The sequence below is a fragment of the Chinchilla lanigera genome, unplaced genomic scaffold, assembly GCF_000276665.1.
Source record: "Chinchilla lanigera isolate Chin_1 unplaced genomic scaffold, ChiLan1.0 scaffold00036, whole genome shotgun sequence".
NCBI classification, from domain to species: Eukaryota; Metazoa; Chordata; class Mammalia; order Rodentia; family Chinchillidae; genus Chinchilla; species Chinchilla lanigera.
Window position 1 is genome coordinate 11,852,745 of NW_004955437.1, and position 21,413 is coordinate 11,874,157.

Genomic DNA, 21,413 nt, shown 5'->3' on the forward strand with positions numbered 1-21,413 from the left:
CTTTTTACTTGTCCGTCAGATAGTGTTTTTTCTGTGTTAAGTATATTAAAAAGGCTAACATTGATTCCTAGCCAGAAAGTGAATGTCGAAGTCTGCATCAGTCTCTGTGCATACTGTCACTCGCTCTGCTGGCTTTTCCCGGGATGCTGTTTCCTCGGCTTGAGTCTTCTTGTAACAATGAGCTTCCACTCAGTGGGATTTCTTGCCTGAGAGTCTTTGAGGCTTGAGTTAGCAGGGATTCCTTCAAAAGGAGCTTCATGTGGGTCCAGCAGCCCAACTCTCAGCCACATTTAAGCACACTTTGAGCCCCATGTTTTCAAACACTGTGTCCATTTGTGTATTAGTTACTTTTCTCTCATTGCTGGGACAAAATACTTCCTACCCAAAATTAAGGAAGGAAAAGTTTATTTAGCTCACAGTTTGTGGCGGTTCAAGGCAGAGTGGCACATGGCAGAGCGGCAGCAGTTCATGGCAGCAAAGACAGCAAAAGCAACAGAAGCAAAAGAGGGAGGAGTAAGCTTCTTTCCCTCCCCTATATTGTATGCAGGCTACCTGTCCTAGGGCAGGTGTAGCACTCACATCCCCAGTCCCAGTACTAGACAATGAATCAATCACAAACTCTAGACTCAGCCACTGCAGAAAAGCCTGACCCCCATGATTGCGTGAGGCTTTGGGGGAACATCCAGACACAAACCATAACAGTTTAGCTTCCAAATGTGGAAAGCCAGCCCATGATTATAAATTATCAGAATTTCCCTCCTCCATCCAGAGCTGGGGTTAGGGGGCTGGGGATTTAGCTCAGTGGCAAAAGCGCCTGCCTGGCAAGCGCAAGGTCGTGAGTTCGGTTCCCGGTACCGGAGAAAAACCAAAAAAAAAAAAAACCAAACAAACAGAGCTGGGGTTAGGCCAGGCAAGCTTGCTTTGTGAAAATGGGGAAGAGAATCTCAGAAGCTCCTTGTGTGAACTGTCGCTGAGGAAAGGTGATTTGGAAGGGGGTCTCTGATGTGACTGCTCCTGTCCTCCTAGACTGTGTATCCTGTGTGCTCGGTAGGCATTAAACCCAGTTCTCTTGCCTCAAGAGGGTAGACAGAGGTCCCCAGGGAAGCCTTTCACTTAAACTCTCACTTCTCTGTTGGGTTTCAGGATCTCTTATTTGTTCATTTTATTGTATACTTCCTTGCTGGCATTGTGATGTATTTTAAAAGACTGTTTTAGAGCTGGGCATGGTGGTACATGCCCGTAATCCCAGCACTCAGAAGGCTGAGGCAGGAGGATTGTCAGAAGTTCAAAATCAGCCTGGACTACGTATCGAGAACTTGTCTCCAAAAACCCAGAAAATACATAGAGGCTATTGTCCATCTGAACTATGAACTCAAAGGTACCAGTATTTGAGATGGTTTCCCCATGGTCCACACCTGTTCTGACCTACCCTCTTGTGTAATTCCCTTCTTCACTGAATCGAGGGCAGTAAGAGTGACCGACACAGTGCAGCAGACATGATGGGTGTGTTGGACATTCGGCTTCCTGTCTGCTCTTCCTTTGCTCCCTTTCAGGAGCAGAGCAAGCTGCCATGTCATGGGGACACCATCCTTCGTTAATTGTGCCCCTAACTTAGAAAGAGATTCTTCAGCCCAGACTCAGCCCACCAGGGTTATGTTTGCAACTTCAGGGGAGCCAGAGCCAGCCCTGCCCAGCCGTGGGCTCAGAGCTCCTGACTCTCAGAACCCACAGGAGATACTGAGTATTTGCTACCTAAAGCTTCTACCTTGGGTGGAATTTGCACAACAGTAGATGTGAACCCCAAACTCTTCCTGCCAGCTGCAGCCCCTGACATTTAGAAGTGGTTCATGCATGGCCACAGGTCAGGAATCCCTCATGTTAAGCGGGTTGGGGACACATTGATGCCACCTCACATCCTCCTCTCTATGGACATCACCCACAGAGAGCAAACCCAGAGTGCAGAGACCTGGGCTGGTGACTTCCTGCTGCTGCACACCAGGGTCAGCAAAGTGCAGCTCTCTCTGGGCCTGTCTTCTGCCCCTTACTATCCATTCTTTAGTCAACTCCCAACTCACCTGCTCAGGGCAACCTTCTCTGACTGTTCTGGAAAACAGTGACCAGACCTTCCTCCCTGGGACCCTACGGCCCTCAGTGTCTCCAGCGCTAGGCTCCACAGTCACCGTGCTCACTCCAAACCACATAAAAATGTCAAGGCCTCTAGGGAGCCATACCCCATACCCGGCCAAAGGCTCCAAATGCAGTTGGAGCCCAAACATCTCTGCATGGGCAAGGCCAGCTTTGGGAATGGTTTGTCTGCCAAGAGAAGTGTATTCCTGTTTAGTTCGTGGCCTAAAACAGGATGGGCCAGGCTTCTAAGACTTAATTTCCTCACTGGTGAAGGGGGCACACCGAGCTGCCATGTACAGTTCCATGGTGTGTGCACTTGGCACGAGACCTCCTGGATCCTGGGACCCTCAAGATGCACTGCGCGGAAGCAGAGTCCTGAGCTCTTCACAGCACAGAGGGCTTCGGCCTCTCCACCCACAGCCTCCCGAAGCACAGCCCATGCGCTTTGCTGCTGGGAGTCCTGAGATCACCCCAGAGGCATCCAAGAGGCCCAGGCAGGAAGTGCTTCCATTGCTCAACCACATGGGAAAGCAGTGAGTGTTGTTTTCTGTCCTCCCTGTATGACTCCCTGAACCTAGCTATGACCTTGCTCCAGGTTCGTTTTCCAGGCCAGGGTTCCTGAAGGTTGCCACATTACTCTCTCTCCTGCTCCTATTTATTCTGTGCTTTTTGTCCATTTAATGTTCATTGTTTCCTGGTTCAACGGGTTTTCAGTGTTGCTATTTAATACATCTGCTGTTTAAAATCCCCAGAGGGTATTTCCGTTTGTACAAACACAAGAAAAAGCCAAATAAATGAGCCTCGCAGCTGCTACTTACATGAGCTAAAGAGAACTCGGCCATTTGTTCAGATGTACGATAACACTGGGGTGCCCTTTCCTCTTTCTTCTGAAGTCTTTTGGGTTGAAGTTGGCAGACCTTACAACCAAGAGTAGACATTCATATTTCCTTAGATTACCAGGGTCGATTGTGATTATTTATATGAACTTTAACCTGTAGCCAAATTTCCTTTTTTCTTTTTTCTTTCCTTTTTTCAGTGGTGCTGGGGATTGAACCCAAGGCCTCTTGCATGCCAGGCAAGTGCTCTACCAGTGAGTCACATTCCCAGCCCTGCAACCAAATTTCTAAGCCATTCTAACTTGTGAGATGATGACATGCACTCTCAGAATTACCAAATCCTTTTTTACTGTAATTTTCTACAGCAAGGAAATATTCTCTTTACAAAAGCCAAATTTTGGTTGGAAGTGGTGGCACCTACCTGTAATCCCAGCATTCAGGAGGCTGAGGAAGGAAGATCACTTTGAGTTCAAGGTCAGCCTGGGCTACAAAATGAGTTCCAGACCAACCTAAACTGCATGGTGAGGCCCTGTCCCAAAAAAGTAATAAAATAAAAAAAAAAAAGTAGTATCAAAAATATCTTTCCAAAGACATCTCCAAAATTCAGTTGTGTTTGTAATCGTCTACCAAATGGTCACTATCCATAATGGTTCTGACCATAATGTCTGAGACAGGGCCTGAAACTCCTGAGGTCAGAGCCTGGCCTTCCCTCCCCAACCCTGCATGCCTGGTAGTCTAGGAATTTCACTGTCGTTAGCAAGCATGGCCCCTTCCAGCTCCCATTTGTCATGGACCTTTTCTTGCTGTTTCTCCATCATAGACCTCGCTCCTCTCTGTGAGGGTCAGCAGGATGCAGGCTTGGGAGCTGAGAGAATTCTTGCTGAACCACCAACCTGATCAAGCACTGCAGGTCTGAAGTCCAACACCATGAGCCTCCCTAGGGCCTGGGTGTTGCCTTTCCCCATTCCTACCTTTTATCACTGGGAAAAGTTCTTTTCAAATATACAGGAAGGTACTGAAACCAGGATGAATTCCAATGCAAATCACTGGTAATGTGTGGTACTTGTGTCTGTGAGCAAGACTTTGTAAAGCCAAAGGGAAAAGGGAATACAATTAGCCAAATCCTTAGAGTGACATGGAAGATAAAAAAAGAAGACAAGTGCACTGATCACAGAAAACAGATTGTACAGCCTTAGCCTGAGTCCCTGCTGCCTGAAAGAAGGGTCAACAGCCCATGAGGTGAAGATCGATGCAGAAGGAAGTCGCTGGGTACTGCGTAGCTTGCAGCTAGAAGGTCCGAAAGAAAGTGATACAAAATAAGCTTAGAGGGGAAAAGTCACCAAAATACTCTCATTACAGTCTTTTCTCACAGAAGACAAGCAGGATATGATGCTGCTTCTATGAGTACTTTGGCCTTTCTCAGTAGCTGCAGCCACCCTTTTCTTATATAAGCACATAGATTCCAAACTCCATCTACAGCAGCTGAGGGGCGCAAGTTTGAATGCAAATCATAGCCAAGTTTGAGTGTCCAAGTTTCATAACCGAGAACAATGGGAGATTAAGCGAGAGTGTTCGGTGTTTTAGTTTTATGTCATAACAAAAGGGATAAAAGGACAATAATCTAAACATGGTGATCATACAAATAATTAAATCATAAGCTTGGACCGTAGCTCAGGGGTAGAATGATTGCCTCGCCCATGCAAGGGCCTGGGTTTGATTTGCTCCGCAGCACTTCAAGTGATAAAAGTAATAATAATGGTAATGGTAATCATCCTTTCTGGGGATGAGGGTGCAGACACTGGATGGCTCCCTAGGATGACTGTGACATGCACCAGGTGAAGAACCGCTGGTACTGGGAAGGGGCCTGGGGAAGGGGGACAGAGAGCTGTGGCTGGAAGTCACTGGCTCTGAGGCCATACAGCAAGCTCCTGATCTCATCGGTGTCTTCTGCAAAACTGGGGTGAAACCATAGCAATAAACACTACTGAGTGATTCTGCTGATGACCACGCCCATCCCCAATTGTGTTGAGTCATTAGGGTATACTCAAATGGCCATTTCTCCCCTCATCTCTCTCTCTCTCTCTCTCTCTCTCCCTTTCTTTCTCTCTTTCTCTCTCTCTGTCACACACACACACACACACACACACACAGATATGCATGCATGCACGCACACACGCACGCACATTAAAAAGGCAATACTATCAAAAGAAAGCTGCAAATAATTTCTACCTGGGTATCTGAGTACCCAGGACCAGAGAAAAGAGGAACAGAAAGAAGAATTAGGTCAGGAGGGGGCTGGGGTTGCAGGCATAGAACAAGAGTCTGAGAGTGGCCACCTTACAAAGGCAGATAGGACACTGGCCTGGGTGGAGGACTCATCCATGGCCTAGCAAATGGTTAGTTACAGTAAGATATTCTTCATTTCCACAACATGGCTAGTAATCTCTTTCCCAGACATGTGCTGCACAGATGAACATGATTAAATGTGATGGTATTTATGAAAGGACATAGTTTGTCATAGATGCCTGTAATGGTCCACTGGGCTTCGGTTTGAATCTAGTTTGTAACTAAGAATTGTGGATTAGGATTGGTTTGACTTTTCACTATGTACTACTGATAGGCAAAAATATGAGGGAAATTGATCAATTTATATGGTGAAACCCAGATCCTAAATGCTATTTTGTTTTTTGGTACCAAAAATTGAACTCAGAACCTCATGCTTGCCAGGCAGATGCTGCACCACTGAGCTAAATCCCCAGCCCCTAAATGCTATAAAAAGCTTACACCACTTTCATTTTTCCTCCTCTAGAATTCAGGCAAGAAAGCCTTTCTTTGTCCTTTGAGATAAGTCGGAGAAGCCTAGTGTTTATCCAAAAGACAACATTCAACCCAGAGTCAAAGGGAAGTTCAGACCAGCTACGGCCTCCTCGGCTGTTTACAGTAAGGCTTTGAAATCCCCTGAGGAACTTCCTTTGTGATTCTACCTCAGGAGATTTTATCTGATTAACCAGGCAGTCCACAGATTCCAGAAGTGTTTCAACCCTTGCTGCCTCTGAGCACAAACTGGAAATGGAGCTCTGGGTGGTTCCCCAAATCCAACTCAATAACCATCTTGTTGTTGAAGGACTGATAACCCATGATTTCTTCCACGAAAAGGCCTCAGCCAGAGCTGGGACATTTTCTATACAGGAGTGAAGGATAGCAAGGACCCAACCCATTGAGAGAGAACATGGTGCCACCTTTCTTCCATCCTCTAGCACGAAGGAGAGGGGGTTTTCTTGAAACTTTTCAGAGAGAGATTTAAAATGTGAACTAAGATCTTGTTGCTCTGTGTTCACCGAGGAGGAAATAACTGCTGAAAAGGTTCATCGGCTCCCTTCAGATGTCGCCCTCTGCAGACTGAGACAAGCCTCCTACTTAGCACCTCAGCACCCTGCAGGAACCAGGCCTCCTCTACCCTGCCGACCCTCCCCTCCTCTCAGCCTGGCCACACCTCAGGACTTCTTGCTTATCACTGAGTCCAGATAGCCCCGGAGCTTTAACAAGGTGACCGTCCCCAGAAGGAGGGCAGGAAACTAGCATAGGAAGATGTGTGGGAGAGGGGCTTTTGTGCTGAAAGCCCAGCTCTTGGGAAGTGTGGGCGGGAGCACAGTGTAAGGCACCCTCTGTCTGTTCTGGGAGATGTTGTGTCAAGGAGGTTTGATTGACAGGGACCTGGAACTCAGTGGAACTCAGACCCCAAACCACCACTATCACTGCCACTCACAGAGCGAGACAGCAGGAGGGGCAGGCACCACTCCAGGCCCATTTCAACTCTCCAGTCTCTGCTGGGTCCAGGCTATCAATCTCGTTTTAGAGGGGGCAACATCCAGTCTCAACGTGGTCCAAAATTTAGATGAGTTCCATGACTGATTCAGTGAGAGTGAGCTGCACCCCCAGATCCCCTGACCCCAAACCCTGTAGTTTTCCGGTTTGAGTTCATGGCACACAATTAACTTCTCTTTATCCTTCACCACTAAACTTCTGTCCGTCTGATGGGCCATGGAGACCTCAAATGGCTCCTTCTTAATTCGTTTCCTGGGCTGGGGATATAGTTCAGGGGCACAAGTGCCTGCCTAGCAAGTGCAAGGTCATGAGTTCATGAAAAAAAATTCATTTCCTGCCTGCCTCCTCCTCCGTTTCCATCTCCCACACTCGCATGCTGCTGAATGACTGTAACTTCCTCTCATCATTTTTGACTCCCGTTTTGTAGCCCTCCCTCCCCTTCATCCTTTACATCCCTCTCACAGCCGCCTCCTGGCGTACATCTGACAATGCTGCTGTCTTATTCAAATCCTGCGGTGGTGCTTCCATAACCAAGAATAACCATTTCATAGCAGTTACCAGGTGCTAAACATAGTTTTAATCATTTTACGTACAAGGTACTGTATGGTACCTGCTATTAATTCCATTTTACACACGGGGAAAAGTATAGAGAATTGTGATCCTTACTCAGTATTCTGTAAGGAGCAACGGGGGGATTTGAATCCCAGAAATGCAATTCCAGAGTCTGTGCCTTCAGCCCCCACACTGTATGTGTCATCTGAGTCTTTAATACTCCCGGTAAGAGCTGCAAAACCTAGACTTGCCTGATCTAACGTTTCTCCTGACCTGAGGCTCCAGCCACCAGGAATCACTTAAAGATTTCTGAAAGCTCTGTGCCTTCGGGTCCCTGTCTGCCTGCTCCTCCCATGGGCTACCCTAGAGCTCTGCAGAATCACCTCTGACTCTGTCTGAGTCTGAATCTGAAGTATCACCTCTTCTGGGAGGATTTCCCGTGATTCTCTCTGTAGTTGGTGGCAGAGATGAATTCTGTAAGGTACTGGCCCATATGCCATCTGTCATGGCCTTCCACAGGGACCCTGGGTCCTGAGCACCCCATGCCTTCTATGGCCAGTGCATAGCAATCGCTGGGAAATTCTCCTTGAATGAAAAGTGAAAGCAGAACATGATCAGTGACAACTTACATAGAAGACAGAATGGAAAGAGCTACTAAAGAGTTGGAGAGAGAAAGGAGACTGCAGTGTGTAGCAGTGTCCAAAAGCCAAGAGACCCAGAGAAGTTAAGTCTGTTCCCCACAGTCACACAGCTAGCAAATGGTGGAGACAAGCTATAGATCAAGTTATTGGTTACCAGATACATGCACCCACCTTTTCCATTTTAATTTACAGTGTGCAGAAAATAGAGTAAGAATTAGCGAGTTCCTAAGCATTATTATTTAGATGAGCACACAAAAGTTAGTCTGTTGAAAGAACATATTAGGAGAGTGGTTCTCAGCACAAGGGAACGATAATGACAAGTCAGTGACTGCCTTTGGGAAAGGTAGTAAACAATGATAGAGCTAACAGACCCATAACCTACACATCAACAAGATAACCGCTGTAACACAGGTCGCCTTGACTCATGGAAGCCTTTGGACAGGTCAGCCCTTCCCACATAGCAGAGCCCTCATGCCATGGTCAACAGACTTCTGCTCAGGACCTTTGGCCCAGACGTACTCGTGTGTATTCGACATCCTCCCTGTCTACATCCCCCCTGGAGAACCTCCCTTTCCTGGTCACCCGGTTCCACCCCTCAGGTTACATCACTTGGTTTTGTCACAGTGCAGATGGGGAAGCATTCTCCTGCTCCTCCCCACTGGTACCTCCCCCACCTAACCTCCCCCGAGACCCATGTCACGTGGTCACCTTCCTCTGTCTTTGCCTCTGCTATCCTCCTGCTCCCACGCTGAGGATTGTGACCACACCATGTTGGAGTATAGCAGTTTATTCCTTCATGGAAAAATCTCTGCATTTTTCCTCTGGGCTTTGATGTTCTCCATCTAAAAGGTGAAATTCTTCCTCCTGTCTCGTGAAACTATATATCGTCTCTAATGTTCTTTTAAATTATTATTTTCTTATTCCCTTTAATGATTTGATCAGTCTTCTATTTTTGCATCTGGTAGTCTGAGCAGCTTCGTTGAAGATAACAATATGTAATACAACAACCACTGGTAATCCCTATCATTTGGTTTGAAACCCTGTATCGTTTTTAATCTCTTTGCATTGTTTTGTTTGTATTTTGCTGTTGTTCTTCTTTTGTACTATTCTCTTTAAAATAAAAAATAAATAAAAGGTGGAATTCTTTCAAGTTCTATACACTCTGTCCCCTTTCTCTAATCTACCTGGTGGCCATCACCTTGCCACCATTACCTCTTTCCAGATGTTTCCCAAATCCACACCTCCTCCTCAACCTTCCTCGGAGCTGCGGGCTGAGATTCCCCAACGTTTCTTTGCAGTATCTCCCCGATACCCTGCAGCTCAAATCATCCTAAGAAATGAGCTCATCTTCTTCCTCTGAGCCTGGCCTTCCCTCCACGGCCCTTCTCTCAGTGACTGTGACCATCTAAAGTGGAAGCTCAGAGGCAGTTCAGAGCCGGCTCCCCCTGCAGCATCCTGGGCCCCGCTGGTTTCTGTTCCTTTCCAAGCCCATCTCAATCTTTTCTTCTTACAGTCACCATCTGTCATATCTTCAGGGCTCAGCCCATGGCCCACAGGTCACACAGCACCAGACAACACCACAGCTCCTCAACTAAGATCAGAGCACAGCGCTCTCAGCCTCGGACCCCTTCTAAGTGTCAACTTTATCTCTAGCATGGACCTAAAACTCGTTAGCTGCAAAGCTCAGGTTCTCTGTCTGGCTTACTTTCCCCGCCCCTTGTTCTGTGTAAACCCTATTTGGTGCTGCCTGGAGTAGCTGTTCTTCATTCAGGTCCCTCACGGTGACCCGACGCTGTTGTAAGTGCTGAAGACATGGGGGTGACCATGACTTCTGTGTTTAGAATTTGGCGACACAGAAATGAAAATGAGTGTAAACAATGACCTGGGAAAATAGCTGGGTGTGGTGGGGCTTCCTCCAAAGGCTCCTGGGGGTACAGGCAAGTTTGAGGTGTGAGGAGACCGGTAAATCTTTCCTGAGGGAACTAATAATTGAGCGGCAGTCTGATGCTCAAATACAAATTACCCAGGTACAGTGTGGGAAGGCGAGTGTTGTGAAGATGGAGGAAAACGTGTCCCTCCAGATTTGGAGTAAGAAGGGGCTGACAAGAAGGGGGAACTGAGAATGGGGATCAGAGAAAAAGGGGTGCAGACACCAATGGAAAGTGTGAAGAGACCCCACGGCAGCGTTGCCGGCAGGGCGAGTGAGGTGAGGACTGCAGTGTCCATCTCCACGCCCGGCTCCTCTTCTTATTGAAATCCTATTCATTCTGCAAGACCAAGTCCAGTACCACCATATCGTGAGCTTCTGTGCACTCCTGACAGTGGGAAGAGGTTGTTCAGTACTGTCCACGTAGATCTTTGCTGAATTTGCAAACTTCCATCTCACCAATCACGCGCATTTTCTCAGTGGGGTTGTTAGAGGCAGCGCTTGCTCCTTGCTGTCCTGTGTCTGTTTAGTGGTGCAGATCTGTCTCCTTGACTACACAAAGCAGTGATGATGAAATAAGCATCAGTCATCCTTGACCCTTGCCCAGTTCCTAGCTCCACGCATGGGCTACTGCCCTGAGCTGAACTCAGCTGACTGCTCTCTTTCCCACTGACTTAATCACATGACATGTAGGACATGATCCTTGGGGTTGGAGACCAGGATGTTTAATGGTACCTGTGACTGCAATGAAGACGCTAAGAATTCGCTAAAGTCACACTTAGCTTCTCAAACTATTTTCACTATTTTCCATGTACTTGACATGCAACAATCTATAAGCCATTATTTTGTTTTTGTTTTTGTTTTTGTTTTTGTTTTTTTGGTTTTTTTGGTTTTTCTCCGGTACTGAGTATAAGCCATTATTATACTCGATTACATCATTCGAAACACATGAATGAACATAAAACAACTTTAGGTTTCAAGTGAAATAACTCACTCAGCTTTGAAACTCTGAGTCCCGAAGAAGCAACCTGTCCATGAAAAGCCGCATTGACGGTAAGTAGTGCGCTCCATACACCGCCGTTCGAAGCTACTTTAGAATTTCTCTTCAGCATGCTTTATGATGTCTCTGCAGCAGAATCCAGGACTTTAATCACTCCCCCTCAGCCAAGCTCACCCTTCACTGGGTTTTAAACACTAATCCAAGAGCTGGCCAACTCAGCCTGAGTTTATGTAATAGAATTGGGCTGGAGCTACAGAGCTCCATTTGCTTAAGAAAAAATTGTGCCTACAGATTGATTTCTGACTAAGCCAGGAATGTGCGTGTGTGTGTGTGTGTGTGTGTGTGTGTGTGTGCGCACGCATGTGCATGTGTGCGCATGTTCCTGCATGTGTGTACTGTGCCTGTTGCTTTCTGAACTGTCTTCTCTGTGGTCATCTCTTTCATCCTTACTCTCTGGGGAGCCACCACATGGTCCGCTCCCAGATTTGTCCCAGGCTGGCACCCTGGAAGCAAGGAGGTTGCTGGGTGAAAGGGGAGGAAGGCTGCAGAATTGGCAATGACAGGGAGGGGCGGGCCTGGAAGCAAGGAGCTCTGCTGCTGAGAGCTCAGGAAGCAAGGAGTCCAGGTCTCCTCCTCCACGTGGCCGGAGCTGGGCCATAAGCACGGCCAGCAGCACAAGCTAACACCTGCCCACAGCTTCTTGGTCACCTAGAAGACACCTGTCCCAAGAGAAAGTGCGAGCAGGAAGCCTGTCATTCTCCGACATTCTGGGCCAGCAGCAGAGCCTCCCCTTGGGTCCCAGACAAATGAGCCCAGGAGCAAGAGGAAGGAGCTGACAGGCAGGGCAAGCTCTGTCCCAGCAGGGGGCATGGGGTGAGCTGCAAGGCAGCCAGGCTAGCTGTGGGCATGGGGCAGCAAAAGTCCAGCCACATGGGGCAGTGGGCTCGGCGTGGCCCCTGGAAAGGTAGGTGGGCCACCCCGAAACCTCAAGCCACAGCTCCCGAGGAGTCCACATCAACTCTGGGTCTGAGCCCACCGAGGTGCTTTCTGGCAGTCACACCCTCCTGAAATGACCTTCCTTATGCCATTCCCCAGCCCACGTGGCCTCCTGCTTCCAGGCCAGGCTTCCCAGCTCCATCCCAACCTCTGTGTCCAGCCCCACCTCACCCTTGCATCGCCCCTTCTGCTGCACACCCCACTTTGTCCAGCCCCGCCCCTCCCTGTCATTGCCAATTCTGCGGCCTCCTTCCCATTCCACCCAGAAAAGCCTGTCTCTCCCTCCATCTGAAAACAGCTGCCTCGAAATGCCTACTGCTGCCTTCTTTACCAGACTTCCTCATCTCAGAGTCCTTTAAAGGACCCCACAGCTGCAGAGCTTGCTGGGTACTCACCTGGTGCTGGAGCAAACACTGAGTACTGTCCTGTGCTAACTCAGTCCTCCACAGGCCTGTGGGGCAGGTACACTGAGGCCCCTGGCTTGCATCTCTAATAAGGAGGAAGTGATCTGCATGGCCATGGTAGGTGCCTTGTAGGTGGCAAATAGTTGATGTAGAAGAGGCCTCCACCATGTCCGATGACAGGCAGAAGCTGTACCCCTTCCTTGAAGCAGGATTAGTGCCGACCCTCACCATCTCCCCCAAAGTAAACCATCCTAAACCCAAGATAAGAGGATTCCCTCAGGGAGGAAAGTTCACCAATGAACCTCATGCCGTGTCATGCATGGGACACCTTGCACACGTGCTTGTGTGTGCACACACACACACACACACACACATCACATACCTTGTTGATGGCAGGTGTAAACTCTCTGTATTCATGACCTTCATGGGAGAAGAAGGCATGGTTCCTGGTCCAGGTTTATTTGGTGTTTATTATGATTTTACACAAATCAGGAGTGTTTGATAAACCACAGCATACCAAGCACCCAGGATCTTTGAGCCCCAGCTCACAGCTGGGTGTCTTTTGTCTGTCTCCTGTTCACACCCCCGAGACCTTAAAGATCTTGAAGCAATCCAAGACACTCTCTCATTTCATGACCAGGACATTTCAAAGCAGAAGGAAGAAAGGGCACATATGCTTCACCTGCATTTTATATTCCTTAAATAAGAGGTGAGGCCTAGGAAAAACCAAGACATCTACCTCCCAGAAGAGACAGAAAGTAACTAATTATACCTTGTTTTAGTTGCTTCTCCATTTTATATTAACCCAGTTCTTTTTTGTCTTTTTGAGACAGGGTCTCACTATGTAGTTCAAGCCGGTCTTGAACTCACTTTGTAGCCCAGGCTGGCCTCAAACTCACAGTGATCCTCTTGCCTTAGCCTCCAGAGTACTGGGATTACAAGCGTGCACCACCACATCCAGCCTCAGTTCATTCTTCTATTGTTGCTTTGTCTTGCTTTGCTTTGCTTTGCTTTGCTTTGCTTTGCTTTGCTTTGCTTTGCTTTGCTTTGCTTTGCTTTGCTTTGCTTTGCTTTGCTTTGCTTTGCTTTGCTTTGCTTTGCTTTGCTTTGCTTTGCTTTGCCTTGCCTTGCTTTGCTTTGCTTTGTGGTGCTGGGGATTGAACCCAGAGAGTGCTATGTGTGCTGTACTGCAAGCCCTTTTAACTTTTTTATGTTAAGCTAAGGTCAGTATAAGCTAAGTTGCCCACAGTGGTCTTGAATTTGTGGCCCTCCTACCTCAGCCTCTTGAGGAGCTAGGATTACAGTCTTTACCCGACCTCGATCTTTATCCTTGTTGTTGTAGATGCTGCCCTATAATTTGTAGCTTTAATGGCACTAGGGTTTGACGCACCAACTCCAATTGAATTAGAAACATCTGGTTAATCCATCATTTCCTCTTCCTGGATGCTATGCTGTGGTTCCAGTGTCCACAAGTTGTTTGGCTTACCCTCCCCCTGCCCATCCCTCTTCCTAGGTGGAAGGTGGAATATTCCACCTTCCTTCCTAGCCAGTCTCCCAGCTTCCTAATAACTTCCTGACTTCCTCTTGCCAATCCCACCAACTTTCCCTGGGCACAGCTCCTGGGATCCATGCAATAAAAATGGGCTGGGAGTGCCCAGCTGACCCGTGGAGACAGAGGAACAAGAGGAGGACATCTCAGAAGAGGACAGTGTGCCATTCACAGGACTGAAGTATGTGTATGCCTCCTGGGAATCTCGAAGTGTTTGCCACATGGCTGGACCGATGCATCGGAGTAGGTAGAGAGCAAATAATGGCTGAAAATATGTTAGGCACAGTCCACACCTTGGAACTGGGGGAGCTGGCTGGAGCAAGGCTGGTGGTACGATAAGAACACACCTGTGAGAATTCCCCAGCACTGGATGTACCAAAGCACTATTCAGTGTGGACCTGAACTCCTGCGAGAGTGGATGCTCCCAAGACAAGTAGATGCTTCATTGAAAACCAACCGAAGACAAAGCCTCTCCTCAGGCTTTTCCCATCTAGATCCTGTAAGGCAACTAAGAACATTATCTGTGGCGTGCATGCTCATTTAGTGTGCAAACCTGTTTCCCCAGAAAATGTTTTTAAAACAGCCATGAGACCTGACCTTATTGTTTGTATGTATTTGTTTCACTTGGTACAACAAAACAAATGCAAAACAAAGGAGGGCAGTGGTAAAATTATTATTTTTATTGTGGTAGTTGTTTTTATTAGACTGACTGGATCTGCTGCGCACCTGAAGAAATCTAAGTGCAAATGCTCATTTCCCAGCACAAGGGCTGCGGAATCCGTAACCGAGACTTTGAGCTTGATCTGCAGAAGTCACAATGAAATCTAGAGTTGTTGGCCGGCTGAGGAGTTGGGTGGTGTGGATGCTGACCTACTCTGGGTTGACCACCCTTTGCCAAGCAGCCGTGAAGTCCACCCTGCTCTCTTGAATGGTTGTGCCTGCCTGGTTTCAGAGCTCCAGGGCTGGATGGGGGGTGCTTTTAGTTCCAGGTCATGAGTTTGAACTGCAATAAAGCAGGCAGTAGAGAAGGTGGAGGCAGAGGGAGAGAGCGAGCCAACGGCCTCTAATGGACCCTCATTTGCATAACACCCTAGGTCCTGAGGTTACGGGTGTCCGGAGTGACTAAATTTATGGTATTTTTCTTAAACTAAAGATTAACTAAACTTCATTCGATGGCTCAGTGACCAGACTGAACAGTGGAGGGAGGGGTTCCATCATGTTGGGTCTACTTTAATGCTTTAGGAGATACCGATTCTCATTCTCATTTAGATTTCTGAGATTTTCAAGGTCACCAAGACACTTGATGCAGGACAGGGTGATGCAGGTCCCATGCTCATATGACGTCATTTCTGCCCACTGTCTCCCCTTTTGAGCAGGGGTTCATGCCCCTGTTGTCTGCATCTGCAGCTCATGGCTTTCGGGCTCTGATTCTATTGCCTGTTTTAAGTACTGTTCACCAACATCTAACCCTCTTCTCTTGTGCCTGTGGTCTGGGGACAGATCCACACTTAGGAAGAGCTGATGAGGAGTACTGAGAGCTCAAGATCCCTGGCTTTGGTCCCTCCCCAGTAGGGTTTTACTCTGATCCCAGTCTTCTAGTGGTCTGTTGCCTGACACACACTGCCTGCCTTCCCCACGCCAGCATCCGCTAGCTAGGCTTTGGCTGTCTCCCTCTCCCCAACTCTTGCTTCAATTGTGAGACCCTGGGAATGCTCCTTGCAATCCCAGAACCAAGGTCCCTGAGACACAGCCCCAGAACCGCAGACCCAGTCTGGCTCCGATCCATACTTCCCAGTCCTTCCAGCCTGGGCAGGCCTGGAGCTCACCCTGCTCTAGACCTGGTCTGCACACAGAGATGCTAAAGGTTTGGTGTCCTGTACCACTGCAGTCTTGCCCTGTATCAACATGACACCATCACCCTCACCTTCTAATTGCTTTCCTCTGGTGTCAACTTTCTTTCTGAGGTGTCCAGGCTCTGGTTTCTGACCTAGAGCCTGACCTGGCCATGGTGACAGTGTCTCAAGTCTCTTTCCAGGACTCTCAGATCTTCCCAGGCCTGGGGCATTTGGCTGGAGGGTGCTCTGACACCCTGCAGATCCAACATCCCTCCCGGGGGTCACGTGGTGTCTATCTCAGTCTACACTGTTCTACACCAACAAAAGGAACGTTCCCGTGAGACCAAAAGCACAAGTAGAAAGTAAACTAACATTAAAGCACACATTAATCAAATGTGTGCAATTGCACACACGTGTGGATTTGGGAGACACTGCGGCAGAAATGCAGACTTCTCGGGTTCTTTTTGAATGCTGCTAGCAAGCGTTGTCACATTAACAATGGATGGTCGGTCAGAGGGTGTAGCTTTTTTTACATGTATTGGTCAACCCATGTCTTTAGACTGGAAATACCCCAAACACCGTGTGGGAAATGCTGAGAGGTTGAAGCTCTGTCCTTTGACCCTGACCTGGAGCCTCAGGGTGGAATTCCCCTCTGACAAATCCAAATGGCCAGTGTCAGCAGGGTTCCCCTAAATGTCAGAGTAAAACTGAACCCATAGGGTGTTTGCCTCCCATGTGCAAAGCGCTGGGTTCTGTCTCCAACCATGCAAAATAATAATGATAATTATCTTTAAAAAAGAAATAAACTGGGCTGTTATACTCAAAAATCAACTAAAAATGTATTAAATACTTAAATATGAAACATGAAACTGTACAACTCTGTCTTGGTTACTTTTCTTTCATTGCTGAGACAAAATTCCTGATGCCCAAAATTAAGGAAGGAAGGGTTTACTTAGCTTACAGTTTGTGGAGGTTTCAGTCCATACGCGGCTGGCTCCAAGGCAGAGTAGCACATGGCAGAGGGCAATAGTTCATGAGGGTGGAAGACAGCAAAAGCAACAACAGCAAAAGGGAGGAGTGGCAGAGGGGCAGCCTCTTTCCCTCCCTTACATTGTATGCAAACTACCCTCCCCAGGGCAGTTGTAACACACAGCCATAATTCCAACATTGGACCATGAATCAATCATAAACTCTAGAAGCCCACCCTATGACTGCATGAGGCTTTAGGGGGACATCCAGACACAAACCATGAAAAGCTCCTAGAATAAATAAAAGGGAAAAGTCCCCTGACATTGTTCTTGGAAAGAAGAAGAACAAAAAGAGAAAAGAGAGAGGCAGAATGACATCAAATTAAAAAGCGTGAGGCATGTAAAGGAAACCCAGGGACCAGGAGAAAATAGGGGCAAGCTGTTCATCCAAGGCAGAGTTCATTTTCAAAACATATCAGGGAGCTACAATTTAACAGCCAATGTCTTCTTAACATCCCAACTAAAAGTGGGCTAAGACTTGAATAAACCTTTCCACAAAGAAGACATACACTGTAAATTGTCCACAGGTGCAAAAGAAGAGTATCCATATCACTAATCTGCAAAAAAATGCAAATCAAAACCCTAAGGAAGCATTACTCATGCCTGCCAGGATGATTGTTATCAAGTAAACTAAAACAAATGTTGGTGAGGATGTAGGGAAATCCAAATACCTTCACACCTTGGATAGGAACCCACAATGGCATGGCCACTGCAGGAAATAGCCTGGAGGTTCCACAAAAATTAAAATCAAAGCTGCTGTGTGACCTGGTGGTTCCTCATCCGGGTCCGCATCCCACAGAGCTGGAAGTGGACTCAGCATCCACATCCGTCCTGTGACCATGGCAGCACAGTCAGAACAGCCCTGGCAGAGAAACACGTCAGTGGCCCTCAGTGGGGACACAGGAAAATGTGAAATATACAAAGGAGGGAAGGTCTTTCAGCCCTAAAAATTAATAAGTTTTCACTGCAGGTGGCAACATAAATGCACCTTAAGGACCGCACACTGATGAAATAAGTCAGTCACAGAAATGCCAGTGCTTCATCCTTTACCTTCATCCTTTGCTATGTGCAAATTCATAGCAAGGGCAGGAAGTGAGGAGCACAGAGTTTCAGATCCGCAAGAGGATTAAGTGCAGGTCTGCTTGACAGCACTGCACCCATGGCCAGCAATCCACACTGTACACCTGGACATCTGTTAAGAGGGAGGTGTTCACGGTAAGTGTTCTCACCTCACTAAAATAAGAAAAGAATATTTAAAAAAATAAAAGAATGAAACTGTAGCAATTAAAGAGAAGAGATAATCAGAGGAGCAGTGCTTTTCATTTCTAAGTTCTTGCTTAGCTGCACCCTTGTATAAGATATGGATTCTAGTTTATGCCACTGCTCACCTCCTAGAACAACAATGATACAACATTGACAATGTCAGCCTCTAGCAAGGAGGCAAGCAATTGGATCTATAGACACTGGGCCAGGAATATACAACTGTAACAAAAGCATGACAGTCTATTATAAACTCGGACTTGCACTTACCATAGTAATACTACTCCTGAATACTTACCCTAAAGAAATGAGTGCTTGTGTCTACACACACACACACACACAAACTGTGCACAGATGATTATAGCCCAAAACTAGAAAAAGAATGCCCTTCAGAGCTCAAATGGTGAAGTAAACTGTGGTATGTCTACATCACGGAACACTACTCAGCAGTTAAAAAGAACAAACAATTGCTACAGGCAACAACATGGTGAGATCACCAGGGAATGATGCTGAGTAGAAGAGAAGCCAGTCTTGGAAGACTGCACACTGTGTGATTCCATTATCTTGACACTCTCTAGAAGACAAAACTATAGTGCGGAAGGAGCCCTGAGGCTGTGGGAAGGGAGCATCTCTGCAGCAATGAAAGATCTTTGTGCTCTGATAAGGTGGGCACATGATCAACACGAGAGGTAAAAAAATCAATCAGGAGAAACCCTTCCTGATCCCCACAGAAATTCGATTTTGGTTGAGTCATAAAAGAGCCTCCAGCAGGGCAGGAAATAGATACTTCCTTATTTGCCTTTCTGTCCTCACCATGCACTCTGTGCCTGCCACATGCAGCCCCTCCCTGGCCTCCCTGTGCTGACCCTGTGACCTCAGGGAAGTCCCCACCTGCGTCTCAGTTTCCCCCTCTGTAGAATGGGGTGGTAACGGTTCCAGCGGCGTAAGATGCAGGTTAAGTTGGAGCAGTGCATGATCTGAGGAGAGGCCCACGAGAGGAGGCGCACATTATACCTCTGCCACGTGACGTGTTAAGAGCCACCCAGTGATGGGGCCTCCAGTGTCATGATGGTGGCCAAGGATAAGCCTAGGAGATGGAGGGGCAACCAGTGCATGGAGGAGGTGCCTGCTTCATGTGTGCAAGGATGTCAAGAGGACCGCGTTCTTTCCATTTCCTCCCCTTTCAGCCTTGGACCCTTGAAATACACAGAACTGCAGCCAACAGCCCTTTGTTTGGGACACAACTTTCTCTGATATGAATCAGAAGGCTTAGGCTGGGGAATCTATTTTTTTTGGAATGAAGATTGAACGGAAGGGCTCACTGAGCTACACCTCTGGTCCTTTCTATCTTTTTATTTTTTTAGACACAGCATCTCACTACGTCACTGAGTTGCCCAGACTGGACTCAAATTTGCCAACCTCCTGCCTCAGCCTCCCAAGATGTTGGAATCACAATGTGCTTCCCAACCCAGCTATTTGCAGTCTTTTTCCTTGACTCATATTGAATTTCTGGCTCCTATAACACTCTCTTCGCATCACTGTCCCTGGACTTGGATTCATTTGGTGATGGTGTCCCTATTTCTTAGTTTCTCATTACCACATCCATATTTCTCTGTTTCTCTTGGGAACTTGTGCACATCTCGAAGGCAGTCACTTGAGCTCATTCCTTTACCTACACACACACACACACACACACACACACACACACACACACACACGGAGCATCTGTCACATTCCTCACACACCTCTGGGTGATGAGACACTGCCCTCTTCTCGCTGGTACAACCCTGTGTCAAGTTCTGCCCTTCTGTCAGGTTGTGCTTCCGGCCCCTTGAATGCTGCCTGGTAGGTGTCCAAATATTTCCAGGATGGGTGGGTGAGGAAATGAGCCTTTCTGGGGGCAGGCGCACTATATTTAAACAAAAGGAACTGAAACATGGAATGAAGTCAGCTCTCCTACACTTCTGGCACGACGAGAAACACCTGTCACGTGCAGACTCTTGGAAAGGCGCTTTCTGCTTCCCTCCCTCCCCCGGGACAATGCCCTAGCAGGACAGAAGCTTCTCCTTCAAAGAGGTAGAGAATTACTGAACAGCTTTAAGAAATCTTCAGTGCTTTTCCTCTGGAAGACACTATGCGCGAGACATCCCCCGTGCGTAGAAACACAGCAAGATGTCTGTGCCAGAGAATAATCACCGGTCTCCTCCTCCCTAAATGCCTAAGACTAAGTTCTCTCCATCCAAACTTCACATGACTTTTGGGTTTATTTAGGAGCAAGTCCGGGTAAAGAATGCTCAGGAGGAGGCCAGGGAGAAGAGGCCCGGGAGACCCGCACTTCTACAGAATGGGCCCAGCATCCGATCCCTTTGCAAATTTTCCGAAAATGCTCCTCACAACACCACTGCCAGCATTTCAAGCACGGTTTATGCGACTCTCTCCTTGGGCTTCACTTGCTGGATGCCACAGGTCTAAATTCTTTTTACTTACAATTTTTTAAAAATTGTACTATTTTCAATGGTACAAATGATACAAAATTCAAAAGGCTCCAAAGAGCCACCCTTCCAGGAATATGTCCTCCTTTTCCTTCTCCTGTACCCTGAAAGCCCATTCTTCTCCCTGGAGCCCAAGGCCTCAGACCTGCGAGGCAAGCGCTATGCTCCTGGGCCACAGCCACCTGACGTCCATCTTGTGCATGCTTCTCAGACGCCCTTGCCAGATACTCTTATGAGTTTCCACATAAAACCCAGGACTCCAGCATCTAAATGTTTAAATTAAACATTTAAATGCACAAAAACGGCTTCCAAAAACCAAGTAAGGCAAAAACTTCCTCACAACTCACCCCTTGTCCCAGTGCATAAATTTTGTTTCCCACTTACTTTCAAAAACAGGTAAAAAGAGAGCCTGGAATTGTGAGCAAGCGTCCACAGGGACTGAGGTGACCAGGAGTCGCCACTAATAGCAAGCATGGGCCCGGCTGTCTGCAGGGAGGCCTGGGGCCCCTGCATGACGTCTGAGTTTCCTCCGGAAGCTAAGGATCACGAGTTCCACTTTTCCTTTCCTAACCCAAAGTCCAACATGGTGGTGCCACTCACATCTGCAGCGTTGTGTGATGATGTTGTGAGTCCAAATGGCAGAGAGCTCTGTGAGACATCGGTGCAGATTTATGACCCATTTCTTACTGGACCTCTTTGCAAATTGGTGAACCTTTTACCAAATATATATAAGGACATAAATCACAGTACTCCGACTTCCTAAGTGTTAGTTTTTTGGTTTTGTTTTTTTCCTTTTTTTTTTGTTTGTTTGTTTGTTTTTTTCCGATACCAGGAATTGAACTCACGACCTTGTGCTTGCCAGGCAGGCGCTGTGCCACTGAGCTAAATCCCCAGCCCCGTTTTTTTCTTTTTGAGAGAGGGTTTCACTATGCAGTTCATGC